The 12,438-nt window shown below is 41.9% G+C and overlaps 1 long non-coding RNA gene across 1 annotated transcript in view; it reads right to left on the bottom strand.

The window, feature by feature from the left end:
- Window positions 1–6,325, bottom strand: part of LOC123607977 — a 28,841-nt gene extending 22,516 nt beyond the window's left edge. The window contains exon 1 of the long non-coding RNA XR_006717019.1: window positions 6,236–6,325. This is a non-coding gene — a long non-coding RNA (uncharacterized LOC123607977). The remainder of the gene's footprint in view (window positions 1–6,235) is intronic.
- Between the last annotated feature and the right edge of the window lie 6,113 nt (window positions 6,326–12,438).

Here is a 12,438-nt window from a genome sequence, read left to right as displayed (position 1 = left end):
ACTTGTAGGGATGGGGGAGGGGAGATTAAAGGGAGAGAGCCAGGGAGACTCAAGCCCCCACAAGAGAGAGGCTGGAGTGGAAAACACGGCGTGGAGACCTATGGATCTAACTGCTCAGCGCATTCACCCCAACAAATGACTGCGTATCATCATTTAGGGGGGACGGAGAGGATGAATGGAAAGGGAGGAGGAAGACAGCATCCACGTCTGTCAAATCCAGGCATGTGTATTGAGAAATGACGTGAAACAATCCACAAATGAAAAGACACGGAAATGTAAGGCGGAAAGAAAGGACTGACCCATTTAAATAGTCGTTTTTGACCAAATTCACATCATTCAAGGCGCCGTGAAATCCAGCACGGTGGTTTAGGCAGATTTTTGCCCCTGACTCACCCAGGATGAAAGCCGAGGCTTTGCCAGTCACGACTATTTAAATGGGTCAGTCCTTGAAGTCACAGACCTTCAACCCGGGTACCAACGCCTGGTGATACCTGGAGGACCCAGACAGGGAAACAATATTGCTTTAAGCCACCTCTGCTCTCGAGACGGTGTCACTGGTCATGGGGAGAGAGGCAAAATTCACAAGGAGCCTTGTGGGAGTTAATGAACGGCTGGCCGCATGGTCCCTGTCGGAAGGTGTTGACTCTTCAGACAACTGGGACTGTTTCCTGGGAGTAAATGAGAAGGGCCTGCATCTCAGTCACACGGAAGCATTCAGACCCACGGCTGATGAAAATAGCCACAGAGCCAGGCGTATTTTTCCTCTTTTGATGGTGTTTGTAGACACGGAGGAGTATCTAACTGAAGATACGGTTTTCACGTTAAGCTACGCTAGGGAGAAAATATGAAAAGCTATATAGAAACGGCATATTCTTTTTTTTTAATTTTTTTAAACGTTTTTTATTTATTTTTGAGACAGGGAGAGACAGAGCATGAACAGGGGAGGGTCAGAGAGAGGGAGACACAGAATCCGAAACAGGCTCCAGGCTCTGAGCTGTCAGCACAGAGCCCGACGCGGGGCTCGAACTCACGGACCGCAAGATCATGACCTGAGCCGAAGTCGGCCGCTTAACCGACTGAGCCACCCAGGCACCCCAGAAACAGCATATTCTTAATTAGGAAATATCAAAACACGACAAGGGAAAATTCTGAAACACGGGTACACCAGCCTGGAATGAATGTGGGCGTCCCAACGACTGCATCATTAACGGCTCGGAAAGAAATGAAGTTGAGATACAAAGATCCGCAGATATCACTAAAAGATGGTCACACTGATAGAACCCACTAAGGGCGTGTTGACATCGCACATCTCTGACATTAACCGCTTTTCCTAACTTGACCATTTTCATTTTTTAAAAATTGTCTTACATGTTTATTTATTTTTGAGAGAGAGAGAGAGAGAGACACACACACACACACACACACACACACACACACACACAGACAGAGTGCGAGCGGGGGAGGGGGAGAGAGAGGGAGACACAGAATCCAAAATAGGCTCCAGGCTCTGAGCTGTCAGCACAGAGCCCAACGTGGGGCTCGACCTCACAAACTGCAAGATCATGACCCGAGCCAAAGTCGGACGCTTAACCTACTGACCCGCCCAGGCGCTGCTTAATCATTTTCATTTGTTGCTTTACTCAACTGGTGATATTTTCTCATTACATGCTCACTGACATCTTTGACGGGTAAACCCTGTCACTGGATGCTAACCTTTTAGCAGATACAAGCAGCAGAAAACTTCATTGCCTTTTTGTTGCCATCAGATAAAATTACCTGAACATATAGATCTGCCTGTTGTGTTACAGGCAGATGTTAGGTGTTGCATAAAATCAGGTAAATAAATGCTGTCAACAACCTCTGGGAGGCAGTTTGATCTAAGTGAAGAAGTCAGACGACTGGAGGATTCGCTTCTTGGCAGTTACATGACCTTGGGCAATTGTTTAACCCCTCCTTGCCTTAGTTTCCTGTTATAGTGCGGATTATATGACATGATTGTAAGGAACCTGGCATGAAGTTAACTCGTGTATTGATTCCTCCTTTCTTGACTACAAAGAGCACTCAGTTGAGTTTATTCATTCATCTCATTTTTATTTTTCCATTCTCCTTATTGCAAACCCTGGGTTTGCCTTTGACCTTGCATACATCCTCAACAGCCCTCCAGAACTTCATAGATATATCCAGAAATTTGTCTTGCCTGTTACCCAATAGGAAGCAAGGACTATATGAGTACAAGGTGGGTGGATATTAAACATCTTACTATCGTTTTTTTGTTTTATTTTTGTTGTTGTTTTGTTTTGTTTTGTTTTGTTTTTTGCTACTAGAGTCAAACCCCCCTTGGCAGGGGTCAGTGTAATGGGTTTTTCCATTACAATTTCCTCCATGTTGGGGATCGAGAATCTCCTGGGGGCAGACAACTCCTGCAGAGAGTTTAAACAATGCAGTTAGGAGTAATAGTTGATGTTCCATATTCCAAGTGTAACCAAAATGTGGGTCATTTCTTCCTCTTTCAAACATGATTTTTTTTTATTTGTTGGTTGTGAGGTATGCATCAGATTGCATGCATATACGCATTTCTCACTACGTGGGGTTAGGCTTTCATTCAGCCTCCATTTCTTCCTGCACGAGAGACGGAAGTAACTATCAAGATGTGGAACAAGGAATTTTTGTTTCTTCTTTTGGTCAGAATAACAATGGCATGTTTTTATCTCCAACAGACTCAACAATGAAATATAATAAATAACAGAATGAGGAAGATTTTGACAATTTATACATGTGTATTCTAAAATGAAAAGGAAGCAGAGAGAATACTGCACTCAGGAGAGAACATTAAAAATGTCCAGCCCGTCATGGCAGAACGTGATCAGCATGGCTCAGAATACAGAGGTGATGTTGACATTGTTCACAAGCTTGAGTTCAGCCAACCTGGAATGTGATGTGCGCTGACCGCCATTTAACCAGAGATTTTTAAAAATCTATCTCAGCAGCATCTCCAGCTTTTAAAACTTACCTAAATTTTAACCCCAGGCATTCAGTCATGGGGCAAATATCCCGAATGTTAATTCTGAGAGACTAGAATTCTAAACTGTTATTGAGTTGAGTCACATACGTGCTTTGTGCACAGCACGATCAATGCTAAAAAGCAGTAACATTTCTACATATGTGTTTCTTGTCCTTCCTCTCTCAATCCTCTTCATCTGTCTCGTGGTAGCATCAGAGTCACAAACAGCTTTCAGACTCACATATGCTCAGCACTCCTGACTATTTTCACACTGAGAGTGATGCATGCATACCTGCAGGTCGGTGCCCTCTTAGTTCTAACCCATTCGATTTGTCACATGTCCCTGAGGACCATTTACAGAACTAGACGTGTTTCACTCACAAACACTTGCAGATCATCTCCGTCTAGTTACTTAGGAATGCTTACTTGCACGTTGCTTCCGAGATGACCATCACAAACATACGCGCTTTTCGCACGTTACACTGTCACATATACACATGTGAAGGAGAAGTTGAATTTTAACACAACCTCCCTCCCTAAGGATCCATGATTTTCGCATTTCAAGTTCAGAGTTAGGATTAGCTCCTTCTCGAATCCCAGTTGCTCATTAGGGAAACAACTTTTCTCTACTGGGCTAAAAAAGACTGGGGACTGATACAACACTGGATCATTTGAGCCAAACACACTTTAGCTTCAAAGATTTGTGCCCCATAGCATTTCTGCCTCTCAGTTCTCTTTTGCTTTGCATTTACTGACCCATGTAAAGAACTGAACACTGATAGATAATGATGTCAGCCAGGGTATTATTGGGCCAGGCTTATCAAAGTCAGAGAAATCCATTCATCATGGATCATGAAATGAGGCTGAGCAATTTAAAAACCGGAATTTCTGGGCTCCCGTCCCGCTATGGCAGAGCCACTTATAATTAGGTAAAGTAAATGTTTAACTTCTGAGTCGAGTGACCTAAGAGTAAATGTCCCTGCCACCCAGCTGGTCCTCATCCTCCCAAAAATATCTTCCCAAATTGCTTAAGAATTTTTAAAATTCCTTTCACATGGAGGAACATTATATGACAGTAGGAGAAGCCGTACGTTTACTTAGTATTGCATGAAAGTGTGGATAGCCTTATAGGGGGCATGTGTCCTTTAGTAAAATTCAGACCATTAAAATTTAGCACTAGAAGGATGATCTCCTAGGAGGAAGGTTGGCTGCTTGAGTATTGATTCTCCCTCACTCCCCCCGTCACCAGAGCTTTACCTCTTGGGGTTCTTGCTTGGTTCTGGTTACCACAGCCACCCCCAGGGATGGCATGCTCTCCCTTTAATACTCTGGGTCATGCGTTGACTAACGCCTCTCGGCATCTCTTAGCAAAGCAGATACCGGCTGGAATACTCAAATACAATGGTGGCAGAAAGAGAGGAAATGGAGAGGACAAGGAAGGGAAGGAAGACAGCGAATTAGCACTATGTGACTCCAGTCTGGAAGCTTTCCATGCGTAGGAGCTATTTAACCCTCACGTCAGTCATCCAAGGAAGATTTCACTATTCGCACGTCGTAAGGGGTACAAGACCCAGAGAGATTTAGTAACTTGCCCAGTGTTACCCATTGGTAGACGACAGAGCTGGAATCCTAACCCCGATGCGCATGACCTTCCGGAGTCCACCTGGCTCCCATCCAGGGAGGGCCTGCTCCTTTAGAGTACCGAAGGATCCCCACAACTTTTCTGTTAAGTCTCTGGCCTTCCTAACACCTCATACCAAGTCCATCTCTATAGGGACAGTGCCAGAACCTTCCAAAGGAAACCACATCTCCAATAGACAATCGACTTCATGGGTAAGTCCTAGAGAAACATCCAGCAGCACTGGATTTGACTCTTTGGGGTCTGGCTATCTGGCCTGAGACACCCCTTTCCAGGTGACTGGTTCTCCCTCACATCCAGTAGGTCTCCGGACCCACAAAACCATAGAACCTCATAAGCATATAATCTCGCGTGTATCTTCCACACAAGAGTTACACACAAATACAGTAATGGAGAGTATTTCTTCTGTAGACATTAGTACCACATTCTTTTCTGAGGAAGGCACTAAGTGCAGAGAGGAGGAGGAATGAGGATTTCTGTTAAGACCCTGCTCATTTCTGAAGGCTCACCACAGATACTCGCTCCTGGGGATTTTTCTGAGGTCTCCGTGTAGTCCAAATTTACCCATTTTCTAATCTCATAACGTTTTGTTTCTAGCTCTATTATTGCCCTGAGATTATGCTGTCTTGTGGCATAATTAGTCGATGACAGCCCTCCGCCCCAAGAAAAGTGAAAGTGCCTTATTTCATTCGGTTATTGAGAACAGTTATTAGAACTGGTAACAGTAGTAATCGTATTAATAGCAACAACCAGTATTCCTTTGAGCACTTATCTTTGAGTCTCCCATCCACCCAACCCTGGAGATAAAGAATATTAGCCTTTTTTTTTTTTTTTTTTTTTTGGTAGATGTAGGAACCAATGTTTTAAACAGTTAAACAACTTCCCCAAAGTCTCACACCAATATATGGCTTCAATCCCACATCTGACTAATTCCCAGAGGACACATTTTTTTTTTCCCAGTGACCACTAAATAAGTATTTACTTAAAGAATGAGGATAGTAAAACGTCACCTGTTTCTTAATTTTGGTCTATAAACGACCCAAAATAAATCAAACAGGCACACAGTTTTGTAATAACAAAGTTATTAAGACCCCCTTGTTTTTAAGACCCCATAAGACCCTGCCTAAGTAAGCCCAATTTCAGACTTTTATTTCCAAGAGGCATCAGTAGTTCACAAAAACGTATGCGTGTTAAGAATACAAAAACAGAGATAAGAAGATAAGACCCGGTAGGTGTGGTCACAAGGTATAAACTCCTAGTTCTAGAAATAAGTCCTGGGGATGTAACGCACAGCATAGTGACCATAGTTAACAATACTGTCTTGTGTATTTGAGAGTTTCTGGGAGAACAGATCTTAAAAGTTCTCATCACAACACACAAAAATTGTAGCTATGTGTGGTGATGCATGTTAACTAAACACATTGTGGTGATCATTTCACCATATATACCTATGTCAAAACATTATGTTATAAAAATGAGTACAGTATTATGTGTCAGTTACATCTCAGTAAAAAAGACCATGTATCTGAAGATAGGACTTTCTATTTTTATCTCTGCCATGGTCTAGGTGGTCCTTCTACCAAGGATACTCCTACCTCTCGGCAAGCCAGCTGATTCACTACTACTCCAAGATGAGCAGCCTCTCTGTCAACTTCTACAGATATTCCGTGGATCCTCAAATCCTTTGAGAAGGGATAAAACAAAACAAAGATCTGCATTAGTATGTATTAAGCAATGCGAATTCAGTATTATCATTTTTTAATAGAATTAAAAGTCTGCAAGAGACTGAGTAGTCTTCAGGTTATTTTCTGTGGGGAAGAAATAACTCTTCATTCCTCGATGAATCATATTTCATGGTATTGTGCACAAAATCTGCTTGCCAGAGGTCAGTGCTGTGAATAGCAAATGATTTCTGTGCTTGAATATTTAGATTTATCCCAGCTTTTGGATACAAAGACGGCCCCTGGTCCACTGAGTCAGAGACAAGTCATGGCAATAATGTTAATCAGACATGAACAGATGAACAATGAGGGATATGAAATTTCCATTATTGATGGTGATGAAATTGAAAGGAAGAAAGAAAGAAAGAAAGAAAGAAGGAAGGAAAAAGAAAGACAAGAAAGTCACATAAACATACAGGCACACACTTAGGAGAGAACAGGAAAAGAAAGGAAAACAGATGTTCTGTTCCCTAGATCGCACAGGGGAGTTGGTGACAATGGCCACCAAAATGATGGGCCAACAGCAGTATCAGTCTCAATAGATGTTATAAGACTAATTTTTTTTTTTTTTTGCTGGTTTGATTAATCAACTAATCAGACTAGTTTGTTCTAATAAACGATTGTAGATTATTAATTATTACCAGTGTTAGGCTCTTGTGGAGGGAAACCAGGAAATACTAAAAGCTAGTTCTTTTCCTTCAGCTTCCTACAGTCTCCTTTACTGCACATTTGCTGAATGCCTACCATGTGCGAGCCATTGTTCCCATGTCTCTGTCCCACTAGACCAAGGAATCTTTGAGTGTAGGAACAGACGACCATGCAAGAAAACCAATATGATGCTGCATCATCAGCTTTACAAACCAGAAGGATGGCCTTTGGGAAGGCTTTCCAGAAGGGATCTTGATTGAGAAGCTCTTCATTAACGAGTAAAAGCTACATATTTGAGGCAACCTGTGCATGAGACATTATGCCACTTCTAGCAAACAGTAAAAGAATCCACATGGTGGAATAGTGAAGTCTTTAAGGAAATGGAAGTTGAGGCCAGCTGGAAAGGAGGGTGAGGGTGGGCATAAAGGGTCCCGGATGCTGTGATCTGGAACTTGAACAAAATGCATGTGCAGAAAAATATAACCAAGAGCATAAAGGAGTAAATGAACATGAATAACGGTGAGAAGCTAAACCTTCAGAGGACCCATCTTGAAGGCCGAATAACCAGAGAAATGACAAGACCCCCATGGCAGACAAAACAACCATTCGTAACTCCCCTTAGCTTGCTTGCCTCCAACCACCAAGACAAAAATCAGGAGACTGGGCTCCCTTCAGAGGTCTGGTCACGTGACCGGTGATAATGCTCAGGCCAATGAGCTTACGTCAATGTCTCCTGGGGCTTCTCTAGATACACACACACCAGCAAATTGTGCTAGCTACTTATTCAAAGATTTTTCACCCCTAATTAAAAGGAAGACCAACCAACCAAGCTTCCCCTCACTCTCCTACCACTACCTGTTCTCTGCCTTTGAAAGGGCCTTGCAACCTTGTGAATCTTCAAGAGCCAATTTAAGACCTTGGCAGAAAGGACAGGGCACTGTTTCCTAAACTGAGATCCATCTCATCAAATAAATCATTCCCGCTTGAAGTGTCTCTTCCGGTGAGCAGACCATCACTGGCCATCTGATTACAATTTATTTCCTAAGGTAAGTAAACAAAATTTCATTTTCCTACATCATCAGGTTCGACCAAGTTAGAAAACCCAAACAGCTGAAAGGCAGATACACGGTGGCTAGAGTGAAACCCTGATGGGTTTGCCTTCAGATGGCCATACAATATCATCTAATGGCATGAGCACCAGGCAGAAAGGCAGATTCTGGTACATGCTTTGTCTTTAATTAGATGAGGCAGTTCGATTAACCACGAAATGAGGACACCAATTGGAAGTCATGACCTGGAACCGGATTCATTCCCTGGGGTTGAAGACACAACCCAGGGTGTGGCCACAAAGAAACCCATGAATAAGTGTCCAGGAGAAGTTTAGAACAACTACTGTGTTCTTCTCCTGCTTTATTTTATATTATTTTTTAGTTATATAATATATTTATTTAAATTCAAGGTAATTAACATACAGTGTAGTATTGATTTGAGGAGTAGAACCCAGTGATTCATCACTTACATACAACACCCAGTGCTCATCCCAACAAGTGCCCTCCTTAGTGCCCATCCCCCATTTAGTCCACCCCCCACCCACCTCCCCTCTAGCAACCCCCAGTTTGTTCTCTGTATTTAAGAGTCTCTTATGGAATTTAAGAAACACAACAGATGAACATGGGGGAAGGGAAGGAAAAATAAGATAAAACCGTAAGAGACGGTCCTCCTGTATTTTATGCCCTCCCTTCTAGATGGTGGCCGTCTGCTTCTAGGTCACAGAGCCACCATGACCCATCTCTTTAATAGCCGGGGACAGTAAGGATTATCAGCAAGGCAGTACCTGGGCACCAAGAGCTAACCAGAAATACTTGCCACGACTGGGTTCCAGTCAGAGTAATGCTAACAGGAAGTGTGACGTTTGAGTTTGTTAAATCTAAAGTAATGGAACCCTGCCTTCCTAAAGCTGAGATTGGTCTTAAAGGCAGAGGGGCTGTGTGCCTCCTCCTGGGGGACAGGTGGTACGGCTGTGTGGAAAGGATGGCCTCTCACCAGGAAGCAGACAGGACCCAATAGGCCTGTTTTATTTGGTAAAATGAAGACCTTGGATCTCTCAGTTTACTCTTTCTTGATTGTCCTTCAACTAGTCTAAGATCCAATGCAGAGATTTACCGAAATGCAGAGCTACACAAAATAGGGATTTTTCTGTATTTAAATTTAATGAGGGAACCTTAGAAGTAGCCTTACCACCCCCCCACACCCCAAAAAGTAGATTCCAATGTGTATCAGACCCCTGGGGAGACACTGAGTCAGACAGAGTTTAATCAAAGAACAAAAACAATTACTTAATTAGCTCCAGACCGGTTCGTTTTATACACCATCAAAAAAGATCCATACGCACGATGTGAATAATAGCGAGTAACAAAGTCATACTATACCAGTATCACCCCAAATCTGAAGACCCATTTCGTAATGCCCTCCTTGTATTGTTGCAGGCTGTATTGTTTACTTTTTGTGTGATTGCTAATTGTTACATAGTTCTCTGCTGGGGCTTTGGATCCCTTAATGCATCCCTTAGAAATTCTTAGTCTCACAGCTTCTGAAAGGACAACAGAGCTAAAAACAGAAGGGAATACAGTAGCAAACCCCTGCTGGTGTGATCCTATATAGCTTACTCAGAATGGAAATATTGTGTTTATCCATTTGCATATCAACCCCAACCTGTGCAGGAATATCAATTGCTTTCCATAGCTGCTTTCCCCTTTGTTTTTCCGAAAGTGAAGGCAGGCCAGTGGTGCATGCTGATAAGGTGGTATCTTCTCCCCCCAACACCCAGAGGGGTTGTACTAATCATCGAACTTCAGTCTGTCTCAGAAACAGGTATTTTTTTGAGTAGAAGATTTGACAGGAGGTGTAAAGTTTTCTATTAATAAAACAAATTGACAAATCAACACAAGATTTTATTTAGAACAAATGTATTTTAATGTTTATTTTGACAAGGCTAGATACAGCACGCTCTCATCCCTGATTCTGATTAATACATGGGTACCAAATGAGATGCCAGAATGTGGAACGCATTAGCTCAGTTATCCTACTTCAAGGGCTTGAATTTTGATAATCAGAATATAATAACTTAAGTGCTTTTTTCAAATGTCAATGTCTGATCCACAAGTATGACATACGCTAGAAAACAGGCATTCTAAACAGCGCACAGGATAAAATCTCAATAAACTGATAGCTTCTACCTGCCGGAGAAAAAAATCCAACAAGAGAGCACAGAGGAAGACGGACTAAAACAAAATAGGTCTAAGTTCTGGCACGACATGACTGTAATGAGGAACAAAGGGGTCAGTTTAAGGAAGACAGTGATCACAGCTGCTGCCATAAAGGCCGGGACACTGTACCACTGCCATACATATTCAAGGCTGATAACGAGCGTGTAAGAATGTCGGAGCTGTGACCGCAAGAACGGAGGGGCTTTCTACTCATGAGCAAGAAAGAATCCTTTGACTTCTGGTTGTAGCAATGATTATCAGAATCTGGATCTTGCTTCTGTTGAAAAAGGTTCAGCCTACTTTTCATGGGATTGCTTCATGGCCTGACACTTCCCCGTGGCTTTCAGGAGCTAGGACTGCACGTCAAACATGTAGTCATTTATCTAAATAGTTTCAGAACTATCTGGCAAATTCTAGCACCACTAACTAATGGGCATCTTTATTCGTACACTGGAGAGAAGTGCTAAAGGAATAGAGGATAAGCGTGAGAGAGACACGCGTCACCTCCATCCCACCCCCACCCCATCCTATAAAAACGTACTACATGTTGAGAGGTCCTCACACATGCTGAGTAAAAGTCTTTTGTTGATGACATTCAAAACCTGATTCTAAAATTCATGTGGAAATACCAAGAACCTAGAATAGCCAAAACAACTTTGCAAAACAACAAAGTCAGAGAAATAACATGCCCTGATTTCAAGACTTTCTCTCCCTCTCTCTCTCTCTCTCTCTCTCTCTCTCTCTCTCTATATATATATATATATATATATATATATATGGTATCAAGATAGGAAATTAATTCAATGGAAGGAATAGAAAATCCAGAAATAGCCCACATATATATAGCTAATTGGTTTGGGGATTTTTTGTTTGTTTGTTTGTTTGTTTACAAATACGCTAGGGCAATTCAGTGGGGGAAATAAAAAGTTTTTAAATAACTGTGCAAGACAAAAACTGCAAAAAAGTAAAGCTTGACCTTGACTCATTACCATACCCAGATATTAATTGTTTTTAAGATTTTATTTTCTTAAGCAATCTCTACACCCAATGGGGGGGGATCAATCTCATGATCCCAAGGTCAAGAGTCTCATGCTCTACCAAATGAGCCAGCCAGGTGCCCCCAGAAATTAATTTTAAAATGGATCATAAGTTCAAATATAAAACCTAAAATTATCCACCTTCTGGAAGAAAATCTTAGTGCCTTTGGATTAGGCAAATATTTTTTAAATTATTTTCAATGTTTATTTATTTTTTGAGGGAGAGAGAGCACAAGCAGGGAAGGGGCAGAGAGAGAGAGGGAGACAGAATCTAAAGCAGGCTCCAGGCTCTGAGCTGTCAACACAGAGCCCGACACAGGGCTCGAACTCATGAGCTTTGAGATCATGACCTCAGCCGAAGTCGGTAGCTTAACTGACTGAGCCACACAGGTGCCCATAGGCAACTATTTTTTTAACTCGGATCCAAGAAGAAAAAACATGATTGAATGGACTTCACAAAAAATTTTTTTTAAATACTATAACTTCACTATTGAAAAGGTACTGTTAAGAAAATGAAAAGGCTACAGATTGGGAAAAAAAGGATATGCAAAACTAATATCAGGTACACATATAAACATATCTGAACTCATATGCGGACTGTGTTACAAATTCTTATAAGTCCAGAAGAAAAGCAAACAATCCAATAAAAAAAAAAGGAAAAGGATTTTAAAGAAGACATACAGATGACAAAATGAGCGCATGACACATTTTCAACATCGTGAGTCACCAGAAAAAATGGTTGATGGAACCACTAGATGTCACAAGGATGGCTACAATTTAAAAAAAAATAAATTATAAAAATGGAAGGTGCCAAGTGTTGGCAAAAACGCGGAGCAACTAACCCTTTCTCCATCGCTTCTGGGAACGCAAAATAGAATTGCACTTGGGAAACATCAATGGGTGGTCCTTTGTCACGTTAAATAGACACATACAATATGGCCCGGCAAGTCTACTTCTAAGTGCAAGAGAAATGGAAACATGGGGCCCCGCAGAGATGTGTACTCAAGTTCAAAGCTGCTTTATTTATGTTAACAGTTGTCCAAAAGCTTGAAAGAAGTCAAATACTCATCAGCTGGAGAAGGGATAAACGAATAGTGGTGTAGTCACACGATGAAATGCTCTTCGG

This window comes from Leopardus geoffroyi, chromosome B2 (genome assembly GCF_018350155.1).
Source record: "Leopardus geoffroyi isolate Oge1 chromosome B2, O.geoffroyi_Oge1_pat1.0, whole genome shotgun sequence".
In the NCBI taxonomy this organism is placed as follows: domain Eukaryota; kingdom Metazoa; phylum Chordata; class Mammalia; order Carnivora; family Felidae; genus Leopardus; species Leopardus geoffroyi.
The sequence above is the reverse complement of the archived record's forward strand: the minus strand, read 5'-3'. Positions and strand labels throughout refer to the sequence as shown.